The sequence below is a fragment of the Panulirus ornatus genome, chromosome 4 (genome assembly GCF_036320965.1).
Source record: "Panulirus ornatus isolate Po-2019 chromosome 4, ASM3632096v1, whole genome shotgun sequence".
In the NCBI taxonomy this organism is placed as follows: Eukaryota; Metazoa; Arthropoda; class Malacostraca; order Decapoda; family Palinuridae; genus Panulirus; species Panulirus ornatus.
In genome coordinates, this window is record NC_092227.1 from 81,678,532 (window position 1) to 81,692,051 (window position 13,520).

The 13,520-nt window shown below is 44.7% G+C and overlaps 1 long non-coding RNA gene across 1 annotated transcript in view; it reads left to right on the top strand.

Annotated features, from left to right (window-relative positions):
* The window catches only part of LOC139745879 (uncharacterized), a 195,844-nt gene that overhangs the window by 150,505 nt on the left and 31,819 nt on the right, over positions 1-13,520 (top strand). The window contains exon 2 of the long non-coding RNA XR_011712013.1: positions 4,698-4,835. This is a non-coding gene — a long non-coding RNA (uncharacterized lncRNA). The remainder of the gene's footprint in view (positions 1-4,697; positions 4,836-13,520) is intronic.

Genomic DNA, 13,520 nt, shown 5'->3' on the forward strand with positions numbered 1-13,520 from the left:
GTGGTGATGGGCCTCAGGACGTGGTGGTGGTGGGCACTGGTGGTGGGTGGTGGGTCTCAAGACGTGGTGGTGGTGGTGGACACTGGTGGTGGGTCTCGTGTGGTGATGGGCCTCAGGACGTGGTGGTGGTGGGCACTGGTGGTGGGTGGTGGGCCTCAGAGGTGGTGGGGACTGGTGTGGTGTCACCCAGCATCAAGCCAGACCTCCGTCAGTGTCGCGAGGTGTTCCAGCTGACCCGCCCAACCGACCACCTAACCTCGTTACTCCTTCCTCCTGGGGGTAGGTGTCGCGCCTACGGGGAAGGGGGCACGTGTCGCGCCCCAGGGAGGGCTGAGGAGGAGGGAGAGAGAGAGAGAGAGAGATGGTGGTAATGGGAAGGGGATGTGGGGAATGGAAAAGTTTGCAAGAGGAAAGGAGAGCGGTGGGAGAGTTGGAGGGGAAAGGGAAGGGAAGGGAAGGGAGAGGAGAATTTTTCTTATTGGAGGGAAGATAGGGAGGGAAGGTGAAAGAGGAAGACGTTTCGTGAGGCAGGGAGAGTTGAGGCAAGAAGCCTCGTAGCCAGGAAGGTGAAGGGGAAGAAAAAACTCTTGCATGCGAGCAGTGTAGAGAGGGGGGGAACATTCCTGTAAGCAGGGAGGTTTTAGGGGAAAGTTCTCGTAAGCCAGGAAGGGAAGAGGGAAGGAGAAGTCTCGTCAGTAGGGAGGGAGGAGGAAGGGAGAAAAGTTACGCTGGGAGGGAGGGAAGAGTGAAGGAAAAAGGAAGTCCCATTATCCGAGGCTAAGAGACGAGGGATGCTGTACGTTGTTAAGGGAGAGAGAGAGAGAGAGAGAGAGAGAGAGAGAGAGAGAGAGAGAGAGAGAGAGAGAGAGAGAGGCATATCAGGTCCCGCGGTCACACACAGGGAAGGGTACACTCACTACCCAGGGGCAATATTCACCATAACTCGGAGTTAAAAGGGGAGGAGAGGCGGGTATAGGTGTCGTGGCCTGGGGTGAGGCAGGTGGTGCCATACCACTGAGAAGGGAGGAGGGACAGCAGCAGCAGCAGCAGCAGCGTGGCTAAGACCGGAGGAAAAGGTCATCTTCACACACACACACACACACACACACACACACAGCGTACCAGGGATATGTAAAACAAGACGCCAGAGTTACATATATTCAGCAGCTCACACAATGCGGTAAGCCTCTGTCATACGTCTTGATTTCCTTCTTCTCCGTCCCAAGACGTGTTCTTCCTCCGTCGTCCTGTCGTGAGGGATGGGACGAAAACGAGGAAGGAGGAGAGAGAGAGAGCTAAGGAGGGAGAGGAGCGACGTACACAGGAGAGAGACAGACAGACAGACAGACAGGAGCAGATCAGGACAGAGGAGGGAAAGATGTGTTTCGGACTGGGTGAGGAAGGCGCGTATTGCTGCAGTCACACGGCGAAGCTAAGGGAGAGACGAAGATCTGCCTCAGGCAGGGGCTAGAGGGGCAGTGTGAAAAGAGACGTGGCCAGGAGGGTGGGTGGAGGGGGAAAAAGGAGGGGTAATCGTCGCGATCTGGAGGTGGACTGTGAGTGTCAGGGTTACGGGGAAGGTCAGAGGTCAGTGCTATGGTCAGAGGATGAGTGTCATGGTCCAAGCGTTATCAGAGAATGAGTGTCATGGTGAAAGTGTTATCAGAGGATGAATGCCATGGTCAGTGGTCAGTGCTATGGTCAGAGGATGAGTGTCATGGTCAGTGGTGAGTGCCATGGTCAGAGGATGAGTGTCATGGTCAGATGATGAGTGCTGTGGTCAGAGGATGAGTGTCATGGTCAGTGGTGAGTGCCACGGTCAGAGGATGAGTGTCATGGTCAGAAGATGAGTGCTGTGGTCAGAGGATGAGTGTCATGGTCAGAAGATGCGTGCCATGGTCAGAGGATGAGTGTCATGGTCAGTGGTGAGTGCCACGGTCAGAGGATGAGTGTCATGGTCAGTGGTGAGTGCCACGGTCAGAGGATGAGTGTCATGGTCAGTGGTGAGTGCCATGGTCCGAGGATGAGTATCATGGTCAGAAGATGAGTGCCGTGGTCAGAGAGAAGATTGGAAAACAGGTATCGTGGCCAGGGGAAAGGAAAAGACAGATGATATAGTGAGGGTGGGGAAGCTAGGGAACAGAGACAAATGCTTTCTCGCCTCAAAAGCAACGGCTGATTCACCGTGCGCTCCTACCCATCCTTGAGGGCGGCGGCGTTAAGGGAGGATCCAGAGTGCGCAGAATGTCCAGACACTGTGGCATGGGTGACTGATTTACATTACGAGTTACATAATTAGATGATGTTAACATGGATCAGGCAGCAGTGAACGAGCCGGTCAGCAAGTTACGCCGTAAGTCAACTGTTTTACGGACATTCTATAGCTGTAATCTCCCAGCTATTTCTATCTTTTTTCCCCTCAGTTCCTAATAATCTCTCCCTTTCACCCTACCGTTCCTTCCTAGTTCCCCATAACCTCCCTCCTTTCACTTCCACTTTTACTCGCTCTTTATTCTACACTTCCTCCCCCGACTTGCCATAACCTCCCCTTTCACCTCTATCTTTCCTCCCATCTCCCCATAACCTCCCACTTCACCTCTTCCTTCCCTCCTCAACTCCCCAGATAACCCGCCCGTTCACTTCCACACTTCTCCCCAATATCCCAGTAACCTCTCCCCACAGCAAGCACCAGTAAGGGCATTACATCGCCACAGAGACGCGGGAGCCTGTGGGGACCGATGGTGACCCTTTGATTAACCTCTTGTGTGGCGGGTCTGGTCGGGGAAGAGCCCCCGGGAGGCTCCTGCTGTAGGGAGGAGGACAGAGTAATGATGGAGTTGTCGATGCAGGTGTCAGCACACAGGAAGATGGATAGATCTTACCTTTGATAGATCACAGAATAACATCACACACACACATTATATATATATGTGTGTGTGTGTGTGTGTATGTATGTATAAAATTGATTTCCAGAGGCTTTTGCAGTCCAAGCCTGCACTCCTTCCAGTAGCAAGAAAATGTGAACTCCTTTACAATGAGTTCCTTGAGGAGACTGTGGTCCAATCAGAGTCCACAAGAGGAAATGAGGCTTGTATTTTGGGGCCGCCGTCTCTTTTATCTTCTCCACCATCACCTTGCTTTGACCGTTCCAGCCATCCACTAACCCTACATTAAACCAGTATTTCCAGCCTTGCATCCCTCTTGACCATCCTCATTCTTATCCTCTGGTGATACGTGTGGTAGTGTCCTTCACTGTCAACATCATCCCGTTGGTTTAGGGAACCTACAGGATTGTATCGACTCTACCTCTACCTCTCTTCAGTCTTCCAAGGCTGACATCTGCGTAGCCCTCAACATTTTACTGTAGTTCACCTCTCTTGATTCAGGTGTCATCGTGGTTGCTCTTATCAGGCATAAGTTTGGCGTTGTATTGGTATGGTAACCAGGCCTGAGAGGAGTAATCCTGCTGAGGTCTATGTCTTTGTGAGGTCTATGTCTTTGTTTATATGTTAGCTGAGACTGCACGGGCAACCGAGGCCTTGATCAAGGTCATGCCATTAACGCTATATATATATATATATATATATATATATATATATATATATATATATATATATATATATATATATCTTAGCCCGAGCTAGGTACCCATTTTATCGTCCAGCCCCTAAATATGGACTGGGATGTCAGTGTATGTAGAGGAGTTTGCACCTTGACGACGCAGATTGTCCTGACGTCACTGACCATCTTGCACAGATCTCGTACTTGTAGGCAACAGCCAGACAGTGCGGGCGAGGCTTTCCATAAGCGAGGAAGAGTTCTGTAATTACAGACGTCGGTGGAAGTTAGCAAATGATTTGACGTAGTAGGTCTGAAGGAGGGAGGGGTGATGCTTCTGATAACATGGTGGCGGTGGTGGTGTAGCAGGGGGGAAGCTGAATCTTCCTTGCCATCGGGGACCAACTCGTTCTAAAACAAATTTCTGATTGATAATTGTACTCAGTGAAGTAGCGGCAGGAGCAGATGACTGAACCTTTTATGAGATAATGATAATGATATATATATATATATATATATATATATATATATATATATATATATATATATATATATATATATATATATATATATATGTATGTATATATAGGAGTATCTACTTTACACTTGGTGATCGAAAGTATTTCAATAAGAATTATCAACATGTCTTATGAAAGCATGAAACGTTTTTGCATGTTTATCCAAAAAATATTTACGTTTTCTTTGAAAGTGAAGAACGTGTTGTTATGAGTAACTATTACAATTGTGTCTCGATAGCTTAACGCTCAGGTATCCCTAAACTCTGAATCCTGTTGAATATCACCAAAATTGAAGAGAATCGCTATAGTAACGCTGCATTACACGTATGATACTATAGAGGACTTATTCGACTAGTGAAGTTTACATATATATCAACAGAACATTGCCTTCCTGCATGTACATTTATGAACTTTCTCTCCTACCCAATGAAGCGACGTCATAATTCCCAGTTTTCTGGTAAAAAAAAATAATTTCCCTTTGATGAAATCAAGTGTAAGATAAACAAAAGAAAACATAAAACAAGTTATATAGGCCTTAATATATTCCTATCAATCCAACAGCTTGTAGATGTGATTTGATTTAATGTATTTATCCGGCTAAATATGTATTTGTGATTGCAGATTACGATGATGAGATGGGCATATATCGAACGTCGAGTACAGAGGAAAAAATGACTGGCACAGTCGTCGAGGGAAGTTTCGCTCCAAAGGAGACATCATTTCCCTGCTGCTGCTTGGAGCGCAACCTCATGGATACAGGTGAAGGAGAAAAAAACAAAAAAAAAAAACAGGTTATTTGGGAACATGCTGGTAGGCAAAACAAAAATGACCCGAAGATACAGGCGCTTTTCGTGATAAAATTCGCATCTTCAGGGATACAGATAATGCAGTTATCTGTTACTTTTGTATCCCTAGAGATGTTAATTATCATATATATATATATATATATATATATATATATATATATATATATATATATTACAAGTTCTAATGAGTATATATCTTTTTCTCCATTCTTCATCGCCGTTTACAGCATTAGTCATGTACCTCGCATCTCTTCTCAAGCTATCATGTGCAGTGCACCGAAACCACAGCTCCCTATCAACAAGAAGCGCCTTCTAGGATAGGAAGTAAGTTGTCTGCTTATGCATGATACAGCACTGGTGGCAAATTCAAGTGAAAAACTGCACAAGTTGATGACTGAGTTTGGGAGTGTGTGAATTGAGGAAAACGAAAGTAAATGCGAGTAAAAGCAAAGGTTATTAATATGGTTTATCAGGGTTGAGGGTCAGGTTAGTTGGGGCGCAGGTTTTAGAGAAAAATTGAAGTGATGTGTTTTAAATACCTGGAGAATGGACATGGCAGCAAATGGAAACATGGAATGAGCCACAAGGTGGATGATAGGGTAAAGGCTCTAGGAACAGTGAGGAATATGTGGAAAGTGGTGTTATCTATGAAGGCAAAAATGGGTAATGTGAAGGTACTAGTAGCCCCAACTATGTAGAATGTATGTGAGGCATGGACTATAGATATGGATGCGCAGACGAAGGTGGAAGCATTGGAAATGAAATATTAAAGAACAACATGTAGTGCGTGGTGGTTTGATTGACTAAGTAATAAAAGGATAGGAGAGAGGTGAAGTATTAAAAAGAGTGTGGCTGGGAGAGCTGAAGAGGGTGTGCTGAAATGGTTTGGAAATATGGATTGACTATATCAGAGATGGGAACAAAGAGAAGGGGAAGACCAAATTGGAAATGGAAGGACAGAGTGAAATAAGATTTTGAGTGACTGGGCCTTGAACATACAGGATGGTGAAAGGCATGCACGGGACCAAGTGAATTGGAATAATATGGTATTCAGGGGGGACGTGCTAGCACTGGACTGAACCAGGGTATGTGTTGTGGCCGAGGGATACCTTGGGAAGGTCTGTAGGGGCTGATTGTGGACAGAGAACTGTGGTTTCGATGAATTGTACATGACTAGAGAATGGATGTGAGCGAATGCAGCCGTTCTTCGTGTTACCTGCAATACCTTGCTTACAAAGGAAACGGCAGACTATATATATTTATATATATATATATATATATATATATATATATATATATATATATATATATATATATATATATATATATATATATATATATCCCTGGGGATAGGGGATTAAGAATACTTCCCACATATTCCCTGCGTGTCGTAGAAGGCGACTAAAAGGGGAGGGAGCGGGGGGCTGGAAATCCTCCCCTCTCGTTTTTTTTTTTTTTTTTTTAATATATATATATATATATATATATATATATATATATAGATAGATAGATAGATAGATAGATAGGGGAGAAAGAATACTTCCTACGCATTCCTCACGTATCGTAGAAGGCGACTAAAGGGGATGGAAGGTGGGGGCTAGAAACCTTCCCCTCCTCGTATTTTAACTTTCTAAAAGGGGAAACAAAAGAAGGAGTCACGCGGGGAGTGCTCATCCTCCTCGAAGGCTCAGATTGGGGTGTCTAAATGTGTGTGGATGTAACCAAGATGAGAAAAAAGGAGAGATAGGTAGTATGTTTGAGGAAAGGAACCTGGATGTTTTGGCTCTGAGTGAAACGAAGCTCAAGGGTAAAAGGGTAGAGTGGTTTGGGAATGTCTTGGGAGTAAAGTCAGGGGTTAGTGAGAGGACAAGAGCAAGGGAAGGAGTAGCACTACTCCTGAAACAGGAGTGGTGGGAGTATGTGACAGAGTGTAAGAAAGTAAATTCTAGATTGGTATGGGTAAAACTGAAAGTTGATGGAGAGATATGGGTGATTATTGGTGCATATACACCTGGGCATGAGAAGAAAGATCATGAGGGGCAAGTGTTTTGGGAGCAGCTGATTGAATGTTAGTGGTTTTGATGCACGAGACCGGGTTATAGTGATGGGTGATTTGAATGCAAAGGTGAGTAATGTGGCAGTTGAGGGAAAATTGGTATACATGGGGTGTTCAGTGTTGTAAATGGAAATGGTGAAGAGTTTGTAGATTTATGTGCTGAAAAAGGACTGGTGATTGGGAATACCTGGTTCAAAAAGAGAGATATACATAAGTACACGTATGTAAGTAGGAGAGATGGCCAGAGAGCATTATTGGATTACATGTTAATTGATAGGTGCACGAAAGAGAGACTTTTGGATGTTAATGTGCTGAGAGGTGCAACTGGAGGGATGTTTGATGATTATCTTGTGGAGGCGAAGGTGAAGATTTGTAGGGGTTTTCAGAAAAGAAGAGAGAATGTTGGAGTGAAGAGAGTGGTGAGAGTAAGTGAGCTTGGGAAGGAGACTTGTGTGAGGAAGTACCAGGAGAGACCGAGTGCAGAATGGAAAAAGGTGAGAACAAAGGAGGTAAGGGGAGTAGGGGCGGAATGGGATGTATTTAGGGAAGCAGTGATGGCTTGCGCAAAAGATGCTTGTGGCATGAGAAGCGTGGGAGGTGGGTTGATTAGAAAGGGTAGTGAGTGGTGGGATGAAGAAGTAAGATTATTAGTGAAAGAGAAGAGAGAGGCACTTGGACGATTTTTGCAGGGAAAAAATGCAAATGAGTGGGAAATGTGTAAAAGAAAGAGGCAGGAGGTCAAGAGAAAGGTACAGGTGGTGAAAAAGAGGGCAAATGAGAGTTGGGGCGAGAGAGTATCATTAAATTTTAGGGAGAATAAAATGATGTTTTGGAAGGAGGTAAATAAAGTGCGTAAGACAAGGGAGCAAATGGGAACTTCAGTGAAGTGGGCTAATGGGGAGGTGATAACAAGTAGTGGTGATGTGAGAAGGAGATGGAGTGAGTATTTTGAAGGTTTGTTGAATGTGTTTGATGATAGAGTGGCAGATATAAGGTGTTTTGGTCGAGGTGGTGTGCAAAGTGAGAGGGTTGGGGAAAATGATTTGGTAAACAGAGAAGAGGTAGTAAAAGCTTTGCGGAAGATGAAAGCCGGCAAGGCAGCGAGTTTGGATGATACTGCAGTGGAATTTATTACAAAAGGGGGTGACTGTATTGTTGACTGGTTCGTAAGGTTATTTAGTGTATGTATGATTCATGGTAAGGTGCCTGAGGATTTTCGAAATGCTTGCATAATGCCATTGTACAAAGGCAAAGAGGATAAGAGTGAGTGCTCAAATTACAGAGGTATAAGTTTGTTGAGTATTCCTGGTAAATTATATGGGAGGGTATTGATTGAGAGGGTGAAGGCATGTACAGAGCATCAGATTGGGGAAGAGCAATGTGGTTTCAGAAGTGGTAGAGGATGTGTGGTTCAGGTGTTTGCTTTGAAGAATGTATGTGAGAAATACTTGGAAAAGCAAAGGATTTGTAAGTGGCATTTATGGATCTGGAGAAGGCATATGATAGAGTTGATAGAGATGCTCTGTGGAAGGTATTAAGAATATATGGTGTGGGAGGCAAGTTGTTAGAAGCAGTGAAAGTTTTTATCGAGGATGTAAGGCATGTGTACGTGTAGGAAGAGAGGAAAGTGATTGGTTCTCAGTGAATGTAGGTTTGCGGCAGGGGTGTGTGATGTCTCCATGGTTGTTTAATTTGTTTATGGATGGGGTTGTTAGGGAAGTGAATGCAAGAGTTTTGGAAAGAGGGGCAAGTATGAAGTCTGTTGTGGATGAGAGAGCTTGGGAAGTGAGTCAGATGTTGTTCGCTGATGATACAGCGCTGGTGGCTGATTCATGTGAGAAACTGCAGAAGCTGGTGACTGAGTTTGGTAAAGTGTGCGAAAGAAGAAAGTTGAGAGTAAATGTGAATAAGAGCAAGGTTATTAGGTACAGTAGGGCTGAGGGTCATGTCAAGTGGGAGGTAAGTTTGGATGGAGAAAAACTGGAGGAAGTAAAGTGTTTTAGATATCTGGGAGTGGTTCTGGCAGCGGATGGAACCATGGAAGCGGAAGTGAATCATAGGGTGGGGGAGGGGGCGAAAATTCTGGGAGCCTTGAAGAATGTTTGGAAGTCGAGAACACTGTCTCGGAAAGCAAAAATGGGTATGTTTGAAGGTATAGTGGTTCCAACAATGTTGTATGGTTGCGTGGCGTGGGCTATGGATAGAATTGTGCGCAGGAGGGTGGATGTGCTGGAAATGAGATGTTTCAGGACAATATGTGGTGTGAGGTGGTTTGATCGAGTAAGTAATGTAAGGGTAAAAGAGATGTGTGGAAATAAAAGAGTGTGGTTGAGAGAGCAGAAGAGGGTGTTTTGAAATGGTTTGGTCACATGGAGAGAATGAGTGAGGAAAGATTGACCAAGAGGATATATGTGTCGGAGGTGGAGGGAACGAGGAGAAGTGGGAGACCAAATTGGAGGTGGAAAGATGGAGTGAAAAAGATTTTGAGTGATCGGGGCCTGAACATGCAGGAGAGTGAAAGGCTTGCAAGCAGTAGAGTGAATTGGAATGATGTGGTATACCGGGGTCGACGTGCTCTCAATGGATTGAACCAGAGCATGTGAAGCGTCTGAGGTAAACCATGGAAAGTTCTGTGGGGCCTGGATGTGGAAAGGGAGCTGTGGTTTCGGTGCATTATTACATGACAGCTAGAGACTGAGTGTGAACGAATGTGGCCTTTGTTGTCTTTTCCTAGCGCTACCCCTTCACACATGAGGGGGGAGGGGGCTGTTATTCCATGTGTGGCGAGGTGGCGATGGGAATAAATAAAGGCGGGCAGCATGAATTATGTACATGTGTATATCTGTATACATCTGTGTGTGTATATATATGTATACATTGAGATGTATAGGTATGTATATTTGCATGTGTGGACGTGTATGTGGGTGGGTTGGGCCATTCTTTCATCTGTTTCCTTGCGCTATCTCGCTAATACGGGAGACAGCGACAAAGCAAAATACAAGTATAATATATATATATATATATATATATATATATATATATATATATATATATATATATATATATATATATATATATTTTTGCTTTGTCGCTGTCTCCCGCATTTGCGAGGTAGCGCAAGAAAACATACGAAAGAAATGGCCCAACCCACCCCCATACACATGTATATACATACACGTCCACACACGCAAATATACATACCTACACAACTTTCCATGGTTTACCCCAGACGCTTCACATGCCCTGATTCAATCCACTGACAGCACGTCAACCCCAGTATACCACATCGATCCAATTCACTCTATTCCTTGCCCTCCTTTCACCCTCCTGCATGTTCAGGCCCCGATCACTCAAAATCTTTTTCACTCCATCTTTCCACCTCCAATTTGGTCTCCCACTTCTCCTCGTACCCTCCACCTCCGACACATATATCCTCTTGGTCAATCTTTCCTCACTCATTCTCTCCATGTGCCCAAACCATTTCAAAACACCCTCTTCTGCTCTCTCAACCACGCTCTTTTTATTTCCACACATCTCTCTTACCCTTACGTTACTTACTCGATCAAACCACCTCACACCACACATTGTCCTCAAACATCTCATTTCCAGCACATCCACCCTCCTGCGCACAACTCTATCCATAGCCCACGCCTCGCAACCATACAACATTGTTGGAACCACTATTCCTTCAAACATACCCATTTTTGCTTTCCGAGATAATGTTCTCGACTTCCACACATTCTTCAAGGCTCCCAGGATTTTCGCCCCCTCCCCCACCCTATGATCCACTTCCACTTCCATGGTTCCATCCGCTGCCAGATCCACTCCCAGATATCTAAAACACTTTACTTCCTCCAGTTTTTCTCCATTCAAACTAACCTCCCAATTGACTTGACCCTCAACCCTACTGTACCTAATAACCTTGCTCTTATTCACATTTACTCTTAACTTTCTTCTTTCACACACTTTACCAAACTCAGTCACCAGCTTCTGCAGTTTCTCACATGAATCAGCCACCAGCGCTGTATCATCAGCGAACAACAACTGACTCACTTCCCAAGTTCTCTCATCCACAACAGACTTCATACTTGCCCCTCTTTCCAAAACTCTTGCATTCACCTCCCTAACAACCCCATCCATAAACAAATTAAACAACCATGGAGATATCACACACCCCTGCTGCAAACCTACTTTTCACTGAGAACCAATCACTTTCCTCTCTTCCTACACGTACGCATGCCTTACATCCTCGATAAAAACTTTTCACTGCTTCTAACAACTTGCCTCCCACACCATATATTCTTAATACCTTCCACAGAGCATCTCTATCAACTCTATCATATGCCTTCTCCAGATCCATAAATGCTACATACAAATCCATTTGCTTTTCTAAGTATTTCTCACATACATTCTTCAAAGCAAACACCTAATCCACACATCCTCTACCACTTCTGAAACCACACTGCTCTTCCCCAATCTGATGCTCTGTACATGCCCTCACCCTCTCAATCAATACCCTCCCATACAATTTACCAGGAATACTCAACAAACTTATACCTCTGAAATTTGAGCACTCACTCTTATCCCCTTTGCCTTTGTACAATGGCAATATGCACGCATTCTGCCAATCCTCAGGCACCTCACCATGAGTCATACATACATTAAATAACCTTACGAACCAGTCAATAATACAGTCACCCCCTTTTTTAATAAATTCCACTGCAATACCATCCAAACCTGCTGCCTTGCCAGCTTTCATCATCCGCAAAGCTTTTACCACCTCTTCTCTGTTTACCAAATCATTTTCCCTAACCCTCTCACTTTGCACACCACCTCGACCAAAACACCCTATATCTGCCACTATATCATCAAACACATTCAACAAACCTTCAAAATACTCACTCCATCTCCTTCTCACATCACCACTACTTGTTATCACCTCCCCATTTGCGCCCTTCACTGAAGTGCCCATATATATATATATTTTTTTTTTTTTTTTTTTTTTTTATACTTTGTCGCTGTCTCCCGCGTTTGCGAGGTAGCGCAAGGAAACAGACGAAAGAAATGGCCCAACCCCCCCCATACACATGTACATACACACGTCCACACACGCAAATATACATACCTACACAGCTTTCCATGGTTTACCCCAGACGCTTCACATGCCTTGATTCAATCCACTGACAGCACGTCAACCCCTGTATACCACATCGCTCCAATTCACTCTATTCCTTGCCCTCCTTTCACCCTCCTGCATGTTCAGGCCCCGATCACACAAAATCCTTTTCACTCCATCTTTCCACCTCCAATTTGGTCTCCCTCTTCTCCTCGTTCCCTCCACCTCCGACACATATATCCTCTTGGTCAATCTTTCCTCACTCATTCTCTCCATGTGCCCAAACCATTTCAAAACACCCTCTTCTGCTCTCTCAACCACGCTCTTTTTATTTCCACACATCTCTCTTACCCTTACGTTACTTACTCGATCAAACCACCTCACACCACACATTGTCCTCAAACATCTCATTTCCAGCACATCCATCCTCCTACGCACAACTCTATCCATAGCCCACGCCTCGCAACCATACAACATTGTTGGAACTACTATTCCTTCAAACATACCCATTTTTGCTTTCCGGGATAATGTTCTCGACTTCCACACATTTTTCAAGGCTCCCAAAATTTTCGCCCCCTCCCCCACCCTATGATCCACTTCCGCTTCCATGGTTCCATCCGCTGACAGATCCACTCCCAGATATCTAAAACACTTCACTTCCTCCAGCCTCTCACCATTCAAACTCACCTCCCAATTGACTTGACCCTCAACCCTACTGTACCTAATAACCTTGCTCTTATTGACATTTACTCTTAACTTTCTTCTTCCACACACTTTACCAAACTCCGTCACCAGCTTCTGCAGTTTCTCACATGAATCCGCCACCAGCGCTGTATCATCAGCGAACAACAACTGACTCACTTCCCAAGCTCTCTCATCCCCAACAGACTTCATACTTGCCCCTCTTTCCAAAACTCTTGCATTTACCTCCCTAACAACCCCATCCATAAACAAATTAAACAACCATGGAGACATCACACACCCCTGCCGCAAACCTACATTCACTGAGAACCAATCACTTTCCTCTCTTCCTACACGTATATATATATATATATTTTTTTTTTTTTTTATTATACTTTGTCGCTGTCTCCCGCGTTTGCGAGGTAGCGCAAGGAAACAGACGAAAGAAATGGCCCAACCCCCCCCCCCATACACATGTATATACATACGTCCACACACGCAAATATACATACCTACACAGCTTTCCATGGTTTACCCCAGACGCTTCACATGCCTTGATTCAATCCACTGACAGCACGTCAACCCCGGTATACCACATCGCTCCAATTCACTCAATTCCTTGCCCTCCTTTCACCCTCCTGCATGTTCAGGCCCCGATCACACAAAATCTTTTTCACTCCATCTTTCCACCTCCAATTTGGTCTCCCTCTTCTCCTCGTTCCCTCCACCTCCGACACATATATCCTCTTGGTCAATCTTTCCTCACTCATTCTCTCCATGTGCCC